This window comes from Pseudophryne corroboree, chromosome 4 (assembly GCF_028390025.1).
Source record: "Pseudophryne corroboree isolate aPseCor3 chromosome 4, aPseCor3.hap2, whole genome shotgun sequence".
NCBI lineage: Eukaryota > Metazoa > Chordata > Amphibia > Anura > Myobatrachidae > Pseudophryne > Pseudophryne corroboree.
Window position 1 is genome coordinate 934,681,066 of NC_086447.1, and position 19,493 is coordinate 934,700,558.

A 19,493-nucleotide genomic window follows, 5' to 3' on the forward strand; every position below is an offset into this window, starting at 1 on the left:
TATACATTCCTTATATGTTATGTAGTGTGTTTCCTTATTCCTTATATCCATCTCCCATCCGCGGTGATCTAGAACAGTAGGCTCTCAGTTCCAGCAGATATGAAAAAAGACAAATAAAGCAAACAAATGTGTAGAATTGTCTTATAACAAGTTGATTCTGTACAGCCCACTGGAAGCGGTAAATCAGGAGAGCGTACCCCAACTCACAATGAAACCCCACCGTATAGGTGCATAAAGGTTTCTTTATTTCCTTAAGCCCCCATGTGACCTTCACCACAGAGAATAGATGGGAATGCGTACCCTACTCACTTATGAGCAAGGGAAATATATGCAACAAAAGGTTTCTTTTATCTGTGCAATTATTTTCACACTTGAGATGCGTACCACACTCACAGGTCAAGTAGTAATGTAAATCCTATCTGGGTTTCTTTATCCACCATCCTAGGCAGTCATTCCGATCCAAAGACCACAGACATTAGAGACACATTTGGTAGTGTGAAATGATCCCCAAAACTCGAAAAAATCAAAATGATCCAAACCAATTTAGAATTTCTTTATGTTAAAAAATGCATTGATTACACAAACCCCATAGTTGGGGTGAATCGACATGAAAAATAAAAAATTTAGATAAAAACAATAGTAAAAACACTACATGAATAATTAAAATTCAGGCACAGAGGAAAAAATCCCCCAAAATCACCATGAAATGGGATATCCGGACCCCCAAACAGGTAAGTGATGGAGTATTGGTCGCTGATGGTGGAAAAAAGCAATTTAAATGTCACAGTGCCCAGTTCTGTCCTGGGCACTGTGACATTTAAATTGCTTTTTTCCACCATCAACGACCAATACTCCATCACTTACCTGTTTGGGGGTCCGGATCTCCCATTTCATGGTAATTTTGGGGGATTTTTTCCTCTGTGCCTGAATTTTAATTATTCATGTAGTGTTTTTACTATTGTTTTTATCTACATTTTTTATTTTTCATGTCGATTCACCCCAACTATGGGGTTTGTGTAATCAATGCATCTTTTAACATAAAGAAATTCTAAATTGGTTTGGATCATTTTGATTTTTTTGAGTTTTGGGGATCATTTCACACTACCAAATGTGTCTCTAATGTCTGTGGTCTTTGGATCGGAATGACTGCCTAGGATGGTGGATAAAGAAACCCAGATAGGATTTACATTACTACTTGACCTGTGAGTGTGGTACGCATCTCAAGTGTGAACAATAATTGCACGGATAAAAGAAACCTTTTGTTGCATATATTTCCCTTGCTCATAAGTGAGTAGGGTACGCATTCCCATCTATTCTCTGTGGTGAAGGTCACATGGGGGCTTAAGGAAATAAAGAAACCTTTATGCACCTATTCGGTGGGGTTTCATTGTGAGTTGGGGTACGCTCTCCTGACTTCTACCGCTGCCAGTGGGCTGTACAGAATCAACTTGTTATAAGACAATTCTACACATTTGTTTGCTTTATTTGTCTTTTTTCATATCTGCTGGAACTGAGAGCCTACTGTTCTAGATCACCGCGGATGGGAGATGGATATAAGGAATAAGGATACACACTACATAACATATAAGGAATGTATATTTCATCTCTTTTCCATTAAGCGCTTATACGAGTATTTTTTCCTTTGTTCAAATTTTGTATACAGTTGTTTTGTGGGTGTGGTGACATCCATTTTGGAAAAAGTTCGCTTGTTAAAGCAGCTAACTGCGCATATCTCTGAGATTCCACTTTTGTTTTCAAATTATGTCAGCAGCAGACAATGGGCGGGATGTATTAAGATACATCGCCGCCCCTCGCCGTTTACCGCAGCGATGTTGATCGCATATGTACTAACATATGCGATCAATATCGCAATGCGGTGATGGAGGCCCCCCACGATACCTGTGAGGTGGTCTGCGGGGGGTCTCCGTCACCTCCCAGGGGTCTTCACACTGCCTGCACGCCGGGAAGCAGCAGCAGGCTGCCCCCGGCGCCTACTCCTGCCCCCTGCAGCCGGAAGGACCTTCGGCTGCGTTGCTAGGGGGAGGAAGAGACTACCTTCCGGTACCAGAGCTGCCTGGAGGAAGGTATGCCGGGGCGAGGGGGGTCAGCGTCTGCGGCGGGGGGCGGCGGGTTGCGGCGGTCGGCGATAAGAAGCCCATAGGCTTCTATAGGGTATCGCCACCCAGAGATACCCAGGATGGGGAAAAAACGGCGGTAGGGTCTTAGGGGGTCATTCCGAGTTGATCGTAGCCGTGCTAAATTTAGCACAGCTACGATCGTAAACTCAGACATGCGGGGGGACGCCCAGCACAGGGCTAGTCCGCCCCGCATATCAGTGCCGCCCCCCCCCCCCCCGCACAAATACAAAAGCATCGCACAGAGGCGATGCCTTTGTATCTGTGGAGTAACTCCCGCCACGCAGCCGCCGCACCACGCCCCCCCAATGGTCCAGCCATGCCTGCGTTGGCCGGACCGCACCTACTAAACGGTGGCTTAACGCTGCCGTTCAGCCCCCTCCCGCCCAGCGTCCGCCTCTGTCTCAGAGGCGATCGCTGGGCACCAACGACTGCCATGCGCTGGCGCACTGAGGTGCAGGCGCATGTGCAGTTCCGATCCGATCGCTGCGCTGCGACAAACTGCAGCAAGCGATTGGGTCGGAATGACCCCCTTAGTATATTTGAAATTGCTGTAAAACCCCGGTTTTCGGGGGTTTTACTGCATTTTTCCTTTAGTACATCCCGCCTACGGTGGCCAATCCCGGGATCGGGATCGGCGGGATCCCGGGATTTAGGGCCAAAAATGGCCGGGATTCAATCCCGGGATTGGAAGCTTCAATCCCGGGATTGGAAGCTCCAATCCCGGGGATTGAGGGATCAGCTTTGAGCGTCCACAGGATGCTCAAACGCTGCCCGGCTTCCTGGTTCCGTGTCCCCAGCGCAGCGTGAGAGGTCACACTGCACTGTTAGCTGCTGCTGGGAGCTGCCAGCAGTGTTCTCAGGATGTTCCCCTCCCGCCCGCCCCCGGTATATGGTGAGTTATATGTGCGGGGTGGGGTGGGGCGAGGGGGCGGCCACCTAGGTAAAAGCCAATCCCGGGTATCCCGGGAATCCCGCTTTTGGCCATTATTCAATCCTGATACCCGGGATTGAGAAAATGGCCCGGGATTGGTTTCCCTAATCCCGCCCAATACCAGAAACATGTTAGATGTTGGTTACAACACTAGATGGACCAGAGTTGTGTGGTCTTGCTGAAACTATCTCACTCTCCTGCCACTATCTGCTGCGTGTCCCGTTACAGGATCTAGTGCTGGTAGTAGATGGACATTTCAGCTTCTCCACCGCTAGATCTTATTTCTATTTTTATATTTTAATTAGTTTATGTATTACAGTTTGGCTTCGGTGCAAGTTTATTATATTATAAAAAATATATATATTTAGGTGGCACTAATTCAATGCGTTCTTTAATATCGCCGACCCAGCAATTAGTTGATATGTGTTCTTACAACGCAACACAAAAACATTTAATATGCACAAAAGCTGCTACAATGCAGTGAATGCATGTACTGTGAACCAGATTCCCGGGTGGGAGCAGCGTACATGTAATAACCGAGAACACACATATAGACTGTGTAGCCCCTTCCAGCGACGATACTCATTTGTCAGAAGTTTCCAGTCTTCTCAGGAGGTCACCGCTGCTCAATTACAGGTTTGATTGATGTGAGCCGGGATTTAGTTGCTCTATGTGGTTTCTGTTCCAAGTTAGGTAAATGTACGGGGGCGAGATCTGAATTTCATTGTTATGAAGTGTGGCCGCATTTGTCGGTGAGGATGACAATGACAGTGTGACCTATTGCTGGGCAGTCTAGAGTCACCCAGAGAACATCAAAGACAAATATTGGCCCTGAGTACAAGCAACTACCCTATGTTACTAGCAAGATCAGTAGGGGTGCAGCAGGCGGAGTGTGTGATCCGGGCGACGTAACCCTGCGCTGCGTCTCTACAGGTAGGTATATAAGGCAGCTACACTTTCATGTTAAAAGTAATACTGGTTGAGTCTCCCACATCCAAACCGCTTGAGGCCAGAAATATTTTGGATTTTGGATGTTTCCACAGTTTGGGATATTTGCGTACCATAATGAGATATCTTGGAGATAGGACCGAAGTGTAAACACAAAGAGATAACCGCTGTTTACATAAAGTACTGGAGGCATAAACCTCTAGTCAGGGGCAGAATGAGTTCATAGAGGGCGTGTTATTCATTTGAGTGGCGGTTCAGGTAGGGGTTGGTGGAAGGTCAGTTTAGGGGTGGTTTGGGGCTTAGAGCTGTTAAGTCTTTATTTCTGTTTCTTTGCTCCTGATCACCACCTCCCTTCCCTCTTGTGCTTTGGCTTTGTTTCCCGGCAGGGAGGGACCCTGACGTCCATCTTGCTGCAGTATGGGGGTGCACTCCCATTACATGCATTGGCTGATTTCACCCTCTCCGCCGAGTAGGCATGAATAGCGCGTTGGCATGGGTATTAAAAACTGGATACATTTATGATTCGTTAACACCTTATACCAGTGGCGGAACTAGCGAGCGGTGGGCCCATGTGCGACAAAATGGCTTGCCCCCCCCCCCCCCCCCCCCCCATCCCATCCAAGTCCACCCCCTCACCCCTGGAGAGGATCTGGTGAGCGGGACCTGCTCAGGGAAGTGGATACCTAGCAACAGTGCTGTAACTAGACATTTTAGCACTGTGTGCAAGAAACGGCATCGGAGCCCCACCCCTACATGCAAAACAGTGGCAGTAGGCGCGCGCAAAAATACATAGTGGCGTGGCTTCGTGGGGAAGGGGTGTGGCCACAAAATAATACCAATTCATAAAACGGTGCACAGTAGTCTCCATTATTCAAATTACGCCGCACAGTAGCACCACTACACCAGGTAGAGACCCTTTTACACCTTACGGCAGACAGCGTCCCCTTTTTACACATTACGGCAGACAGCGTCCCCCTTTTTTACACATAACGGCAGACAGCGTGCCCTTTTTACACATAGCAGCAGACAGCGTGCCCTTTTTACACATAACGGCAGACAGCGTGCCCTTTTTACACATAACGGCAGACAGCGTGCCCTTATTACACATAGCGGCAGACAGCGTACACTTTTTACAAATAACGGCAGACAGCGTGCCCTTGTTAAACATAGCGGCAGCCAGATTCCCCCTTTTTACACATTACGGCAGGGCAGGCAGATTCCCCCTTTTTACACATTACGGCAGGCAGATTCCCCCTTTTTACACATTGCGGCAGGCAGATTCCCCCTTTTTACACATTGCGGCAGGCAGATTCCCCCTTTTTACACATTAATGCAGGCAGATTCCCCCTTTTTACACATTGTGGCAGACAGTAGAAAGAAAGAAAGAAAGAAAGAAAGAAAGAAAGAAAGAAAGAAAGAAAGAAAGAAAGAAAGAAAGAAAGAAAGAAAGAAAGAAAGAAAGAAAGAAAGAATTATACTTACCCTCTCCGCTGGCTCAGGCTCCTCGGTGCAGCTTCTGGCCACTCACGATTCCCGGGCAGGAGAGAAGGAGGAGGAGGGAGGTGGAGGAGGGAGCCGCAGCAGCGCTGTGTTATTGGTGGAGGCGCTGCTGCTGATGTTGTACCTCTGCTTCACGATAGGCTGTTCTCGGAAGACAGCCTATAGTAAAGCAGAGGGCCAGCAGCAGCATCAGCGCCTCAACCAGTAACAAAGCGCTGCTGCGGCTCCCTCCTCCGGCTCCCTCCTCCTCCTTCTCCCCCGTACCGCTGCTCCTCTCCTCTCTGGGCGGCTGTGCGCTGCGGGCAGCGGTTGCCCGCAGCGCACAGCGGCATGTAATGAGTCAGTTTGACTCATTACATGCTTTGGGCCCCTGGACAGAGGCGGGCCCCAGTGCAACGCACTGGTTGCACTGGCGGTAGTTCCGCCTCTGCCTTATACACATAGTCTGAAGGTCATTTTACATAATATTGTTAATCAATTTGTGAATGAAACAAAGGTTTAGTAATGACTCGAGTGATATTGTTATCACTCATGGTGCTCCTGTCATGTGATTGACATATGACACTTAGGAGCTGATTGGCTGTGATAACGAGAATATCACTCATTGTTAAATCTGCCCCATAGCGTGTGCGCATTGACCAATCAGAAAGCAAAGATGTCACTATCTGAGTCGCCCTGAAACAATGGCAGATTTTGGAATATTTGGGATTTGGGAATTCAGATATGAGAACCTCAACCTGTACCTAATCACTTCCTAGAGGTTTACACAAGTTTTCGACTTCTGAAATGATGAAAAGTCTGCAGACTGGTTGGCTGGGTCTTAACGGAATCTCTGACTGTAATCAGGGCCGTAACTAGGATTATTTTTGTCACCCGGGGCAAGGCAGCGATTTGGCGGACATCAGCTAAAGATGAGTCAGGAGAGCTACGGCCAGCGGGAACCCTGAGCGAGGGCGGCCCACCAGGTATTGAGTGCAGGGCAGGGGCATATATGCAACAATACAGAGCATGAGACGCAGTGGGCGGTGATAGAGAGACCAGGCTGAAGATGCCAGAACAGTGGAGTGCAGGTGGAGAAGGAAGAGGTGGGCAAGAAGGTATGAGGTAGAAGGGTTTTGCCCGCAATCAAGGACGACACTGTGGATGACACTGTGGATGAATCTGTGGATGACACTCTGTTGATGAATAGTAAAGAGTCCGATGTTTCAGTCCATAGCTCAATGTGTTTGACTCAAAACTACAAGAGCAAACCGATATTACAGCATCGCAAAGAAAGATTTTAACATATGTATTTTGTTCTGAATGGTTTTGTTGGGTCGATCCTATCTAGGTTGACACTCATTAGATCGACCACTATTGGTCGACAGGCAATAGATGGACACAAGAAAATGGTCGACATTTTGGGTGTAGTTTTCTTCGTAAAGTAACTGGAACCCCAATTAGTGCACCGTGCCCCCTCGTAGCCTCCCCGGCGCTTGGCACAGGTTACTATTCCCAAATCATAAAGTATGAAAAAGTAAAAAACAATTGAAGAAAAAAAAATTTTGGGAAAAATGCACGTCGACATTTTCACGTGTCGACCTTTGTCATGCCGACATAATGCACATGTCGACCTTTTCCAGGTGTCGACCTAATGCATGTTGACCAATAGTGGTTGACCTACTGAGTGTCGACCTAAGTAAGGTCGACCTAAAGACCATATCGCGTTTTGTTCAGCTCTATCTATGTGCTTTTAAAAAAACATGCTCCGGTCACTCTCCTATTGTATCGCTGATCTATGAGAACGTCTGGCGTTGGAGAATGAAGTATGAGGAGGAAGAGTCTGTGCGCGGGAGCCGATCTGAACATAGGGGGTCATTCCGAGTTGATCGCTCGCTAGAATTTTTTTGCAGCCGTGCAAACGCATAGTCGTTGCCTATAGGGGAGTGTATTTTCGCTTTGCAAGTGTGAGATTGCTTTTGCAGCTGAGCACTAAAAAAACATTTTGTGTAGTTTCTGAGTTACCCAGGACTTACTCAGCCGCTGCGATCACTTCAGCCTGTCCGAGACCGGAAGTGACGTCAGTCACCCGCCCAGCGAACGCTTGGACACGCCTGCGTTTTTCCAAACACTACCTGAAAACGGTCAGTTGACACCCACAAACGCCCTCTTCCTGTCAATCACCCTGCGATCGGCTGTGCGAATGGATTCTTCGTTAAATCCATCTCTCAGCAACGATCCGCTCTGTACCCGTACGACGCGCCTGCGCATTGCGGTGCATACGCATGCCCAGTTTTGCAGAGTTTTAACTGATCGCAGCGCCGCAAAAAGTTGCTAGTGTGCGATCAACTCGGAATGACCCCCATAGGTCCCGATCCGAGGACTGGCGCCTTCTGATACCAGTATTGTACTGCGTTGCCATCTATCTAAGCATAAGTCAGTTATTCAGCAATTAATTGACTTTATACTCTTTGCAGTGTTGGATACGATATGCGGACAGTCATTATGTTGATATTTATCGTGTAGACAGTGATGAAATGTTGACACGCTGACATGCAGTTTATTGTTGTTTCTTTCTCTTCTGCATTTATTGCTATTTTACATTTGCTCAGATTTTGGGCTTCTTTTCCTGTTTCTGCAGTTCCGTCCGGCGTTCTATAGATACATAAGTACATTTCTGAATGACGCTTCTCTCCCCGAGGTATTTACAGGTCGATGAGGAATTCTCCATCACATTTCTAAAGGCCGTTGGTTTTATATTCCATGGTGGGATCTGTACATTTTCCTCCATATGAGAAAGCTGATATTTCCGTTATTGACCTGCTTTGGCTTTTTAAGAGGCTTATCTTCAGATATCTCTATAACCAGCTGTATTGCTGATGGTGCAGTTGTTCCTATGCTAGTTATTATTACAGCATCTGGAGCACTAGCAAAAATTAAACAGAAATAACTATATAAAAAAAAATACAAACATTAAATGATTAATGAAATTAGAATTAATTACATGAAGTGGTGGCGCCTGTCTAGGTTTATGTTAATCGTTCAGAGGAAAATGTGAATTATATTTTCTCCCTCCATACTGTAACATATTCATAGACACATTTTATAACTGGAATATCAATCAAAGGTTACTGCTTGGTTTGTTTCCATTTCTTGCATACGTTCATGTTTTACTTTGTATTATGCAGTTTTGTTACACTGTTCTGTGCTTTATTATATATCAGGGTCTGGCTAGTCTAGGAGAGTGTGGATGAGCCCTCAGAAGACGGAACTCCAGGATGGAATCTGTTCTGTGCTTTATTATATATCAGGGTCTGGCTAGTCTAGGAGAGTGTGGATGAGCCCTCAGAAGACGGAACTCCAGGATGGAATCTGTTCTGTGCTTTATTATATATCAGGGTCTGGCTAGTCTAGGAGAGTGTGGATGAGCCCTCAGAAGACGGAACTCCAGGATGGAATCTGTTCTGTGCTTTATTATATATCAGGGTCTGGCTAGTCTAGGAGAGTGTGGATGAGCCCTCAGAAGACGGAACTCCAGGATGGAATCTGTTCTGTGCTTTATTATATATCAGGGTCTGGCTAGTCTAGGAGAGTGTGGATGAGCCCTCAGAAGACGGAACTCCAGGATGGAATCTATCAGCGTTCTCTAAACAGAGCTGAAACATCTGAAAATTGTGCTTATAGGATAATCTACCACAGGCGTTCCTAAAAGTGGCACATAATATTATTGTACCGCACCGGAACTCGCCAGAACACCGCATCGATGGCCTGGCTTACTGAGTGATGCTGAAATGTAACCGCATCACTAGATGTATCGGCCACCGCATATGCTCTGCGGTTAATTGTTTTGTCAGAAGCTAAGTCACCTACCAGCAGAGGCGGATTGGCCATAAGGTCTACAGGGAAGAGTCCCGGTGGGCCGATGCACCAGTGGGGCCTGTTTTGTTTGAGGACATGTGGTCCTATTTATAGACATAATGAATAAGATGCTAAATAATTAGCATATATGAAAATGACTTTGCCACTTAGCCTGTGAGTGCAGATGATCTAGTGTATGCTCTGTCTGCCTGCTTGGCTGACATATAAGATTGAGTGAATAGTGATTGGGACACGGTTGGTGTAATAAGCAAGAAAATGTATCTTTCTAAAGAATTATATAGTTTCCTAAATTCTGAAGGTGTATCATATAATGTGCTCATAATATTTAATTTTATTTCCTTTTAACTTCCCTCTTGATGCTGGACATGCCCACTATCTGGAAAGTCTTGGGGGGAGGGTGCTGCTGCCATGGCCCATGGCTAGACCTTACACCTCTGGTGCTGCCCATGTGGGGCCACTAGTACAAATTTTTCAAGGGCCGCTTTTTGTTCCCAATCCGCCCCTGTCTACCAGTATAGCTTTGGAGCAGGCAGGGAAACCGGATTACCCGGAGGAAACCCGTTGCTAACATCGGAGAACATATAAAACCCACACAGATAGGGCCTTAGTGGGAATAGAACCCAAGATCTCAGTGCTGTGATGCAGTAATGCTTCCATCGTGCAGCTCAGATTGTTGCAATGCCATGGAGGGGTTTAAAGGATCATTCCGCCTAGAACATAAAATTCCATTGTCCGCCCAATCCTCTGTAACAGTCCATTGATGCTTTCCTGACTGTCACTCACCCCGCCCCTCATCTGACACCTTCCCACAGGGGAGGGGCATTGACAACAATGATTAGGAAGTTAACAGAGGAGGGGTTTGACAACCATGGTGCCAGCTTGATAAAGTACAAGGGTTCTAGACATTGCGGGGACCCACTGAATCGGGAGGAACACCAGATCCCATTCCCAGCTCATTGAGCTATCAAATACTACATTTTATACATAGGGCCAAATGTATGTAATAGTCCCAACCTGGTTTTGCATTTAGATTGAATGACCATCTCTCCGGAATTGCGCTGGCTCCCGCAGATCACAGGTTATTACACCTGGCCCATAGTCCTATAATTATGTTAAACAGACCGGCTGATAGAGAGGATTAATCCTACAGCTGCGATCCATGTAAAATATTATACTACATTTACCATGCGATATGAAGCAAGAATGCCTGTTTAGTAAAAGCCAATGCCATTATTCACACATGCAGCCGACACATTCTGTATATTATCACACATGCAGTCTACACATACTGTATATTATAACACATGCAGCCGACACATTCTGTATATTATTACACACGCAGCCGACATATACTGTACATCATCACACATGCAGCCGACACATGCTGTATATTATCACACATGCAGCCGACACATACTGTATATTATAACACATGCAGCCGACACATACTGTACATTAGCACATATGCAGCCGACGTATCCTGTATATTATCACACATGAAGCCGACACATACTGTATATCACAGATGCAGTCGACACATTCAGTACTGTACAGTATATTATCACACATGCAGCCGACACATACTGTATATTATCACACATGTTGTCGACATATACTATATATTATAACATACGCAGCCGACACATACTGTATATCACACATGCAGCCAACACATTCTGTATATTATCACACACTCAGCCGACATATACTGTACATCATCACACATGCAGCCGACCATACTGTATACTATCACACATGCAGCCGACACATACTGTATATTATCACACATGCCGCCAACACACACTGTATATTATCACACATGCAGCCGACACATACTGTATATTATTTATCACACATGCAGCCGACACATTCTGTATATTATCACACATGCAGTCTACACATACTGTATATTATAACACATGCAGCCGACACATTCTGTATATTATTACACACGCAGCCGACATATACTGTACATCATCACACATGCAGCCGACACATGCTGTATATTATCACACATGCAGCCGACACATACTGTATATTATAACACATGCAGCCGACACATACTGTACATTAGCACATATGCAGCCGACGTATCCTGTATATTATCACACATGAAGCCGACACATACTGTATATCACAGATGCAGTCGACACATTCAGTACTGTACAGTATATTATCACACATGCAGCCGACACATACTGTATATTATCACACATGTTGTCGACATATACTATATATTATAACATACGCAGCCGACACATACTGTATATCACACATGCAGCCAACACATTCTGTATATTATCACACACTCAGCCGACATATACTGTTCATCATCACACATGCAGCCGACCATACTGTATACTATCACACATGCAGCCGACACATACTGTATATTATCACACATGCCGCCAACACACACTGTATATTATCACACATGCAGCCGACACATACTGTATATTATTTATCACACATGCAGCCGACACATTCTGCATATTATAACACATCCAACCGACACATACTTTATATTATCACACATGCAGCCGACACATACTGTATATTATAACACATGCAACTGACATACTGTATATTATCACACATGCAGCCGACACATACTGTACATCAACACACACGCAGCCGACACATACTGTATATCAACACACACGCAGCCGACACATACTGTATATCATAACACATGCAGCCGACACATACTGTATATTATATATATATCAATCGACAATCACTCTTAAGAAATCACAGTTCCTGTCAAATGAGATCACGGCAGCAAACAATAGGCCAGCTCAACTTTTCCGCACAGTGGAGATGCTTTGCAAGCCAGCATGCCTGCAGACTGATGAGACCCTCTCCCAGGCAAGATGCAACGAGTTTGCAAACTTCTTTGCAGATAAAATATCCACCATCCGGGCTGGAATCTCCACAGTGCCATCAAAGGAGTGTCAAACTACAAAACCTGCCAATATAAGCTACCTGCCTTCATGGACCAGCTTTCATCCAGTGGATGTAAAGGACATTGCTGAAATTGATTGGATTTTGCGTCCCACCACCTGTGATCTGGACCCGGCCTCAACCAAGCTTCTAATAGGTTGTATGGATATAATAATTGGTCCTGTCTTTGCAAAAATTGTTCAATGCTCTTTGCAGACAGGCATTTTTCCTGGACCCCTAAAGGAAGCAATTGTTAGACCGCTTCTAAAAAAATCTAATTTAGATCCCGACTGCATGACCAACTATAGACCGGTATCAAACCTTCCTTTCCTAGGAAAGGTTATTGAGAAAGTGCTTGCAAATCAACTGGAAACTAGTGATGAGCGAGGTTCGGTTTTACTCGGTTTTACTCGGTTCTCAAAACGGCATCTTATTGGCTATCCAAAACACGTGACATCCGTGAGCCAATAAGATGCCGTTTTGAGAACCGAGTAAAACCGAGTAAAACCGAGTAAAACCGAATCCGCTCATCACTACTGGAAACCCGTCTGACAACCCATGATATTTATGATCCATTCCAATCAGGATTCAGGAGAAGACATAGCACTGAAGCAGCCCTGGTGTGTGTGTTAAATGATCTTCTGATGGAAAGAGACAGAGGCGACTATTCAATATTAATCCTTCTGGATCTCTCTGCAGCATTTGATACCGTGGACCATGGGCTTCTGATTGAGCGTCTGATACATTTCTGTGGACTCGATGGCACAGTCCTAAGCTGGTTCAAATCATTTCTCACATGCAGGTCACAGAGAGTATCATCTGGATTATACTCATCACCACCAGTGCCATTGCCATGTGGTGTCCCACAAGGTTCTATACTATCCCCCCATGCTTTTTGCAGTATACATGCTCCCGCTGGGTGAAATAATCAGACGCCATGGGCTAGTCTACCACTGCTATGCAGATGATACACAACTGTACTTGTCCTTTGCTCCGGGCACTGATAACCCAATAGCAACCCTTAATGGCTGTCTAGCTGAACTACAGGAGTGGATGAGCGCCAGTTGGCTGCGACTGAACCTGGATAAAACAGAGGTCCTTATGATAGGACCGCAACATCAAAGGACAAGACTGCAGCATAGCCAACCAACTGGACTTACACTCGGGGATTCAGAATTACAGACCAGTGATCGTGTGCGGAATCTTGGCGTTGTCCTGGATGGTGGCTTGACACTTAAACATCAGATATCAGCCACAATCAAATCCTCATTCTTTCACCTGAGGAACATAGCCAGAATCAAGCACGTAATTCCCTCAGATGATCTGCCAAAAGTCATCCATGCATTTGTATCATCTCGATTAGACTACTGTAATGCCCTCTACCTTGGTCTACCAGCAAAAGAATTGCAACGCTTACAGCTGGTGCAAAACACAGCTGCCAGGCTGTTAACCAACCAGCCCCGTTCTAGCCACGTAACACCCATCCTCTACTCCCTTCACTGGCTGCCTGTAAGATGGCGAATCATCTTCAAGATTGGCTTACTGAGTTTCAAAGCACTACATGACCAGGGCCCAAGGTACCTGAAGCAGCTACTGACCCCATACTGCCCCACTCGATTACTGCGATCTGTAGATGAAGGACTATTAGCAGCACCTAGACTCTCCCGGAATTCATCTGGGGGTCGAGATTTTAGTCATGCGGCTCCGACTCTATGGAACGCACTTCCCCGCACAGTGCGAGAGGCCCCAACTATAGAATCCTTCAAAAGTAGACTCTGGACTTTTCTGTTTACTCAGCATTTCCATAATGTCCCTGTAGTATCTTCATGCTTCTGTATTTTATGAAAAGCTTTTCTGTACTTTATTATTTTTTGTACTATACTAGTATGGTATGCCGGCGGCCAGGCTCCCGGCGACCAGCATACCAGCGCCGGGAGCCCGACCGCCGGCATACCGACAGCGTGGCAAGCGCAAATGAGCCCCTTGTGGGTTTGCTGCGCTCGCCAAGCTGCGGGCACGGTGGCGCGCCTCCAGAGGGGTCATGGAACCCCACGAGGGAGAAAAAGTGTCGGTATGCCGGCTGTCGGGATTCCGGCACCGGTATACTGTGCGCCGGGATCCCGACACTCGGCATACTGAAGACCACCCCTATACTATGTTATGTATCTGTTAAGCACCTTGAGTCCTATTGGAGAAAGAGCACTATATAAATAAAATTATTATTATTATTACACATGCAGCCGACGCATACTGTATACTATCACACACGCAGCCGACGTATACTGTATATTATCAAACATGCAGCCGACACATACTGTATGTTATCACACATGCCGCCGACACATACTGTATATTATCACAAAGTCTCAACAGCACGCAAAATATTTCAAAGCAAATAAAGGCAACAAAACCATTATATCCCTAATTATTACTCAGCCCCATTCAGAAATGACATCTCATGAATAAAATGGCTTGGACTAGTTAACGAGTCTAAACATAGATGTCATTTTTGGTTTGTGCTTCTGCAAGAAAACTATGACGCATTTATAGTAAAATAATCACAAATATGTTCAAATAAAAATTTGTTTCGCATCAGGAATAAAAATAAAATAAAATAAAAAAGCAATATGCTTTAAAGCAAGCAGCCAAACCCTGTTTGCCGACGGCTCACCCCAGTGGAACTCTCACTATGTGGTCTCCTGAGTGACCCATTCAACACCCTTAAAAATCCTGATAAAAGCCACATCCGCAACACTGCCTGCAAATTTGTTTTATGGAATAATATTCCAACTGGGAATAAATAAAATGCATCATTCTGTTCGCCTCTGAATTTTATCTTCCGTTAAAGTCAAAAAGAACATGAAGAGATTTTTCCCCTTATCATTTCTGCGACTCTATGAGGCATCTCCACAATAAATACTTTCATTACGGCCCGCGCTAATTGGCCCCGCGTATTAGAGCCTAAATACAGCGTGGAAGTTAGGAAAGGATTAAAGAGACAATATTAAAGTGACCAATCACCGCGTTTATCTATAGCAAATGATATCACTCAGAAATGAAAGGAAATGGTAAGAAAACACATTCTGCAACAATTTCTTTTCCGTTCTTAAATCAACTGTATATTTCATCTACTTCTACTATTTAATTATATGGTTTCCTCTGATACACATACTAATAATATGTATCTGCTGAGAGCGATCTGGATGAGCTCAGTTTCTGCAGACTTCTAAGAGCTCAACAAACTGAAAATTACAGATGTGCAGATCGGTTCTTTAGAAATCTGAATTTTGCAGTTCCCGAATTTTGCAGTTCCGAACCGTGGACCTAATTCAGATCTGATCGTAGATGTGATAAATTTAGCACATCTATAATCAGTTTCTCGGACATGTGGGGGGACGCCCAGCACAAGGCTAGTCCGCCCCGCATGTCTGGCTCTGCCCCCCCCCCCCCGCCGCACGGGTACACCCGGCGAGTAGCTCCCTGCCTGCGCAGCTCCGGTGCGCTGGCAGGGAGCTACCTGCCGTGTCCCAGGTTGCAGCGGCTGCATGTGATGTCATGCAGCCGCCGCAGCCCGCCCCCACAGCGGTACGGATATGCCTACATTGTCTGTACCGCTCCCAGCCAATGCCGCTCTAACTCCGTTGGCATAATTGTGCATTGATGTTATAGTTAAAAGAAAATAATAGTTTAAAAACATATATACGTAGATAAATAGATAGGTATATAGATAGACTGTAGATATATGTAGATATATAAGTAGATAGATATACTGTAGATATATACTGTATACTAGGTGCTTCATCGCGCCCTACGGGCGCTCTTCACACCGTCGCAAGGGGCTACGCCCCCTTAACCCTTGCATGCCTTTCTGGGGTTCAATATTTGTATTATATGGAGTATTACCTGCATTCCTTTGTTAGTGGTTAAATATTGCAGAATGAAAGGGCATGCGATGGTGAATGAGGAGCAGCCCCTTGCGACGGCGTGAACAGCACCTGCAGGGCACGATGTACAGAATGTAGCGGGTGCGGGGGGGACTGCGGATGGGGGAGGGTGTCTGTAGATGCTGCGGGTGGAAGGGGGGCAGAAGCGGGGGGGCCCGGATGGGGAAGGTTCGGGAGGTGCTGCGGGTGGGGGAGGAGCAGAGGAGTGGGGGCTGCAGATGGGGGAGGGGTCCGGAGGCATTGCAGGTGGGGGAGGGGCAGGGGTGCCTCGGGTGGGAGAGGGGCAGGTGCGGGGATGTTGCGGATGGGTGAAGGGTTCCAGAGGTGCTGTGGGATGGGAAGGGGCGGGGGTGCCGGGGGTGGGGTAGGGGGTCCGGAGGCGCCGTATGTAGGGGAGGGGCAGGTACGGGTGGTGCGGCGGATTGGGAAGGAGGTCCGGAGGTGCAGCAGGTGGTGGAGGGGCAGGTGCGGGGGTGCCATGGGTGGGGGAGGGGTGGGGGAGGGGTAGGTGAGGGGGGACCGCGGATGGAGGAGGGTGTCTGCAGATGCTGCGGGTGGAGGGGGGCAGGTGTGGGGGGAGACATATATGGGGGGTGGATGGTGGAGGGCGTCTGGAGGTGCTGTGGGTGGTGAAGGGGCGGAGGAGTAGGAGCCGCGGGTGGTGTAGGGGGTCTGGAGGCACAGCATGTGGGGGAGGGGTGGAGTGCCGCATTTGGTGGAGGGGAAGGTGCGGAGGTGTGGTGCATTGGGGAGGAGTCTGGAGGCGCTGCGGGTACTGTACCTGCCAAAAAGGTAGTTGGAGGGTATGTAGTAACAGGGCCAGGACAGGGGTGACAGGGTCAGAACAGGGGTGAAGGGGCCAGGACAGGGGTGACAGGGTCAAAACAGGGGTGACGAGGCCAGGACAGGGGTGACGGGGCCAGGACAGGGGCGACGGGGCCAGGACAGAAATGACAGGGACAGGATAGGGGTGACAGGGCCAGGGTAGGGGCGACAGGACCAGGATAGGGGTGACAGGGCCAGTATAGGTTTGACAGGGCAAGCACAGGGGTGACAGGGCCAGCATAAGGGTGACAGGGCCAGGATAAGGGTGAAAGGGCAAGGCCAGGGGTGACAGGGACATGACAGAACACAGGGCACGGGAGAGATTAGTATTAGGGACAAAACAGTGGTGACAGACAGATGTGTATTACCGGAGTCACTGCTGCTGGCTGCTGCTGTTCCACTCCAACCTGTTGGGATCTGCTGCTGGTGGAGACTTGGCATGGCTGACTCTCTTAGGCTGGAGTCCTGCTTCCTCTGCCCGTCCGCATCCCTCCCCCCCACTCCTCAGTCACACACCGCGGACCTCGCACGGCTGCCGGGCACTGTGGTAAGGGGAGACTGGGAGTGACTGGTTAGCCCCCAGGAGACGCTGCGGCTGGAGGGAGGAGGGGGTCATAGCATGCACGTGGCGCAGACCTCGCGGCTGCTGGGAACTGTGGTAAGGGGAGACTGGGAGTGACTGGTTAGCTCACAGGAGACGCTGCAGCTGGAGGGAGGAGGGGGTCGGAGCCTGCAAGCAGCTCAGACTTCTGCAGCGCTACCCGCCGGCTAAAGTGTGTGAAGGAGCTGGGCGCACCTCACTGCGGGTGGCAGCGCTGCAGCTAGCGGTGGGGTTGCCGGGGCTGGAGATAACAGGCAGTACGGAACCTGCACAGCGGCAGGTGCCCCACAAAACTGCAGCTAAGAAGTGTGGAGTGTGCCAGAAAGTGACGCTCCTCCCTGCCAGAGAGACCCTGCTGAGTATGCTGATGTGGGGGGTCAAGTACACAGTGAGCCGGTGCCCGTCTGTCTGTATGGAATACCCCCTCACACACCCTCATACCTCCCAACTGTCCCGATTTTCGTGGGACAGTCCCATTTTTGGGGGTCTGTCCCGCTGTCCCACCCGCGGGTCGCAGTGTCCCGCGTGGGGGGGGGGGCAGTTGGAAAGCTCCTGCACTCGCTGTTCTGCTTAGCAGAGCAGCGGTGAATAGTGGAGACAGAGGGAGGGGGGGCATCAGGGGGTATGGATTAAGGGGGGGTTCCAGTAGCAGAGCCGGATTAAGGGGGGGGGGGGGGCAGGGGGTACGTACCGTTGGCCCCACAGTTTTAGGGGCCCCCCCGGCTGGAGTAGCTCTGTCCCAGCTCAGAAGCTCCCCCGTCCTGCCAGTAACAGCAGCAGCATTGTGCTACAGTCAGCACACGCTGCTGCATATTGACAGGTCTGTGGTGTTGCAGGGAGGCAGCAGTCTCCCTGCTTTCTTCTGCCTGTGCGGGTGTGTAGGGGGAGCGACCACCTCCTCTGGATTTAGCCCTAGCTGAGGGGCCAAAATTCCATAAAAAAATAAATAAATAAAATAATAATCCCGGAATTTGCATAAGGGGCGTGGCCTAGCGGGGCGCGATTAGGCCACGCCCCCAACCCACAGCAGGCACAGCAATGAGATAGGGCTCCCCTGTCTCAAGTGCCCTGGGCCCCCCGGACTCATAATCCGCCCCTGGGTGCATGCCAGCAGCTCACAGAGCGCTGGGCATGACCCCTCACTGACGAAAACGGGGGCCCTCCCGTGAAGCCACGCCCCTTTTCGTTGACCACACCCCCTTTTCGCGCGCGCGCGTGCGTGTGTGTGTGTGTGTGTGTGTGTGTGTGTGTGTCCCTCCTTCTGCCTGAAGAAAACTCCTGAAGAAAGCTGGGAGGTATGCACCCCTGTCTGCCTGAAGAAAGCTGGGAGGTATGCACCCCTGTCTGCCTGAAGAAAGCTGGGAGGTATGCACCCCTGTCTGCCTGAAGAAAGCTGGGAGGTATGCACCCCTGTCTGCCTGAAGAAAGCTGGGAGGTATGCACCCCTGCATGTGACATGCCCATACTATCTGCTCCTGCTCCTAGTCTCCTATAGATTTGCCCAGATCTGTGACTCATTTGACTAACTCCGCCCAGTGTTGTGACTCCACCCAGCGTTAGCAAATGAGTCACAAAGTCACAGATCTCGGCTGTTATATAGGAGATATATATATATATATATATATATATATATATATATATAAACCTGGACCATAGACGTTGTACTACACGTTTTTGTCTTAATCTAACATTATCATTTCATGTTTATGCAAAGGGGAAATATGAATAATATGAATGAGACAATTATATCATGGAGGAATGAAAACCAACCTAAGATGCATTGTCATATTGATTTTTTTCCTGGG

The 19,493-nt window shown here is 47.9% G+C and overlaps 1 protein-coding gene across 1 annotated transcript in view; it reads right to left on the bottom strand.

Annotated features, from left to right (window-relative positions):
• Window positions 1–19,493, bottom strand: part of USH2A (usherin) — a 1,656,840-nt gene that overhangs the window by 1,256,619 nt on the left and 380,728 nt on the right. The gene's annotated exons all lie outside the window — the stretch shown is intronic.